This window comes from Gadus morhua, chromosome 23, assembly GCF_902167405.1.
Source record: "Gadus morhua chromosome 23, gadMor3.0, whole genome shotgun sequence".
NCBI classification, from domain to species: domain Eukaryota; kingdom Metazoa; phylum Chordata; class Actinopteri; order Gadiformes; family Gadidae; genus Gadus; species Gadus morhua.
In genome coordinates, this window is record NC_044070.1 from 11,929,209 (window position 1) to 11,933,694 (window position 4,486).

Genomic DNA, 4,486 nt, shown 5'->3' on the forward strand with positions numbered 1-4,486 from the left:
CACTCTCTCTCACTCTCTCTCTCTCTCTCTCTCTCTTTCTCTCTTTCTCTTTCTCTCTCTCTCTTTCTCTCTCTCTCTCTCTACAGTAGCATCTCTGATTACTGGCATTACAGCAAATTTGCAGTTGATAATCAGTTTCAGATTCATGCAAAATTTCTCATTACGCTGCTGGAGATGTCACTCCGGCTTTGAGTTTGCATTAATAGGGTTTAATCTGCGAGCGCTTCCTGTGTGTGTGTGTGTGTGTGTGTGTGTGTGTGTGTGTGTGTGTGTGTGTGTGTGTGTGTGTGTGTGTGTGTGTGTGTGTGTGTGTGTGTGTGTGTGTGTGTGTGCCCGTGTGTGTGTGTGTGTGTGTGTGTGTGCCCGTGTGTGTGTGTGACCGTGTGTGTGTGTGCCCGTGTGTGTGTGTGCTCGCCTGCCTTGCACACATCACACACGTCAGGTACAATCTTGTAGAGATCCCCGAGAGGCCTCTTGTTAAACTATTACCCTTCATACTTCATTATTTCACATTGGCAGAGAATGATTACATTTAACCCCCGGCACACGGAGCCTAACAGACTTGTGCAAGTGGCCAACAACCCCGCTCACAATACATCCGCTGCTGCACCGTTTCCAGGCAATGATCGCATTGAAGTGTGAAGAAATGGGAGACAAGCGCAAGGGGAGCACTAGCGCTCAAACGCATCGCAACAGCGCTATTGCCATTACACCCAAGCGTGAGCAGTTTTTTTTTTGGGGGGGGGGGGTGTTGGGGGAGGTGTCCCTGATTGAACTGTAACGCGACAGACTGCACTCACGTTGGAAGTGACTTGTCACCAAATCGGAATCATTAATCACCTCGTTATCCGCACCTGGTGCCCGACTAGACAACAACAACAACAACAGCAACAACATTAAAGATGGAAGGGTGGGAAGAAGAAAAAAAAAAATGGAGGCCCTCATCCGTTTCCCCCTCCAATCACTTCAAAGTTCCCCCGCGGAGCGGCACTTCCATCATCATCAGCTGTACGACCGGCGTGGTGCGGCTGGCGGGGGGACCTCCACAAAAGACGCCTGAGATACCCACGGCGGAGTCCTCTGTCTCCTACGCGGCGGCGGCCCGCAAGCTCGGCTTTTGTGCGTCCCCGACTCATGTGTGTCGCACGCGAGGCAAAGTTCCCCGCAATAGATCCGTCATCATTAATTTGTGTTGGTTGTTTACAGAGATTTCCCCCTATTGATGCTCACTGTATCTGGAGATCTTTAATTAGGGGGCCTTTCATTGTGCGGCGCGATTCAGACGGCAGACAAAAAGGGAAGCCGAAGCTTTGAGAGCAAGACAAAGGGGCCAATAAGTAAACATTTTAATTACCCTTTGTTGAATGCGTAATTAAAAGTAACAATTTCCTGGCAAATTAGTCTCAAAGGTCACTTTTGTTCAGAAACATTTAGCTATTCATGGCAGTCCCATGACCTCAAATTTCCATTCATTGTTGTATAAATCTGCACACACTGCTGTATTTGAAGATAATGGCTCTCCCTTTCTTTTCTATTGCATATTCATTTTTTTAGTGAAGATTATATAATCATCAATCAAAAGTCATAACATGAATAGCCTAGATATGGAACGTTTGTTCGTACTTACAAGACTCGTATTTCAGTTGTGTGTGTGTGTGTGTGTGTGTGTCTCTGTCTGTGTGTGTGTGTGTGTCTGTGTCTGTGTCTGTGTCTGTGTATGTCTGTGTGTTTGTGTGTGTGTGTGTTTCAGTGGTCCATGACAGATTTGCACCCCCCCCCCCCACCACACTCCATGTCTGCCAAGCATACATGCATGATGCATACAGGGCGATACACAGTTTAGCCTTACTTTCCCTATGTGAGCTAAATAGAATGTACAAGTACATCCAAGTTAACTCGAGCCCTATGTATACTGTAAATGCATGGTGGTTATCTGGGAACGCGAGAGATGGTTTCATAATACTGTTGCTTCTGTTCTACACAATCAAATATGTAGGATATGGTCTTTACTCACTTGTTGTGTGACATTCTCCCTTTATGCCTCAAGCCATTTATGATCTAATGCCCCGTACAGTACCATCATCAGTTTTTTATTCTTCGATTGCAAAAACACTATTATGTTGTCAGTAATATTCCACAATATTTCTCCAATGTAATGATAATGTAGCAATTGAGGGGATGCAGTAGTTGGCCCCTATGATGTATATGATTTAAATAACACAAATAGCATTCGGAGTGCCCAACATCATTCCTTATCCTCCCCAAGTCAATTATAATACTACTATAATACTATGACTATATTTTTTGGCCTGGCTGATTGCAGGTAGTTGCGATAGTAATCCCCGCTGGATGCATGGCAGAGAAACTGTGTTAAGTGTCAGTTGTACTGATAATACTGCCGACATGTGAAACGGCCACGCTGTGCTACGATGGTAACCACGTGGGATAAGCATAGCAGCACAGTGTTGGGGACAAGTGTCAGAGAGAGGAAGTCTCTGAAAGACAGGTTTTATTTGGCTCCAACACCCGTAATTCTCCCGTGGCCAGTTAGACAGCCACACTCTCTACCTCTGTGTTAGCGGCTGCTGTACTTCACAGGGGGAGAGATAGGGATGGATACGAACACGCCAGGGACACAGCCCCCTCCCCTCCTTCCATACCTTATCCTCCCATTGCACCAGTCCGGTGTAATATCACTCTCTATGGCCATGTGGCTTTGTGGAGACTGCAGCGACCCCTATACTTTGGCCTACGGTGTGGGTTAGGATCCACTTGTTTGTTTTCTTGCTCAACGGCCTCCAAGGCTGAAAACAGGGACCATAGTCTTGGAGGCAACTAGTTGAGGTGTGTAGGAAACTCATGCCGTTTGAAGGTCCTTGTTACATTGGGGAAGTTCTGACGTGTCTTTCAACCACACCACACACACGCACACGTGTAACACGAAAATCACATGGCACATATAGGCCCCATCGTGTCTAACATGTGCTATCCGGGGTCAGAAGTTTCCTCCTGTCCATTATATGAAGTGATTTGGCCCGAGCCCTTCCCTGAGCTGGGAGCCATCAGTGATGTGATGCCCGCTGACATGCCCCCCCCTCCCCCCTCCCTCCCCATCGCTGGCAAGAGGCCCCGATGGTGGAATCTGGTGTTCCACCCCACAATAGGCACTCAGCCTCCGCCATCATCAGCATTGTACGATTTCGACAAGACAACTGAAACACCCCTAGCACAAAACAGTTCTGAGAAAGGGCCGGATCGTCTTATGCTTTACCTGAAACATTATCCTTTAGGCGGGCCGTTTGTATTGGTGGTTATGAGGAATGTATTTTAAAAGAGGTTAAGAGAAAGGAGGACTTCATGGTATTTTTATACATGCCTGCTGACAATGATGACAGGCCTCAGAGGGGAACGCTTGTTTTCTCTGTCAAGTGCAGAACCATAGGTACTGCCACCTTCAAAGCTGACTGACAGATGAAGTGGCACTTACTCAAAACCTTTCAGAAGTGTATGTCTATTCAGAGTCCTGCGTTCAAGGTACACCAAAATACACAGCTTCCTTTCAGCTCGGATATACATCTAGCGCCGTTCAAATGAAATAATCCTGAATAACTGAATAAGTGGTAGGAATAGTTATCGCAAGCGTCATCTTTTCTCTTTTTGCATAGAGTGCATCAGTAAATCCATGATTCATAAAACATGCAATGCCTTTCACTGATGGAGCTTCACACAAATTGTTGTGTGTTTGACGTTATTTATCAAAATGTTTCCACCACAGTGGAGATACAAAGACAGGCAGAGACTCTCTGGAGATGAAATGGACGAGGATATTAAGACACGGTTTTATATTACATAAACATGTATGCCCATGCATTTGTTGTGTTATAGTCAAACACTGTTTTTCTTGTGAGGGATCTCTGAAAACCATAAAGCAGGCGAATACAGATAACAGATTATAAACACAGGAAGATAATGGTGACTTATAGTTCTGTGTGTCTGATGAAGTGTAGAGAATTTTTTCTATATTTCTCCACACATTTTTATATAACAGCGTTCCATCAGAACGACGAAAACAAATCTTTCTTAGTTTGTGATGCTCACCATCAAAAATAAAACCACAAAACGAAATCGGACAACGATTTCATCCCCGTTCTATTTGAGGCCCTGTCACAGAAACGTGACATGACGTCATCATGGATTCCTCCGAGCCCTGTTCATTGGTTATCTGCGTGCGTGTGCAGCCCGTCAGCGGCACTGACACTCGCCACCACGCAGCGTGTCGAAACGTGCTACGCCGCGGCTCCCTGAGTGCTGTGAAATGACCCAGAATCGTGCTTGTCTCAGGCTGCGCCGCGATGCTAACACGGCTAGCATCAAGACGGCAGACTACAGCTTAATAAATAAATAATGTTCGGGAAAGAAGATGTGCTCCTGCTCAGAGCTGTTTATTTTTTTTATTTTTCACTGGGGCTGACAGCTTAAGCTTAGG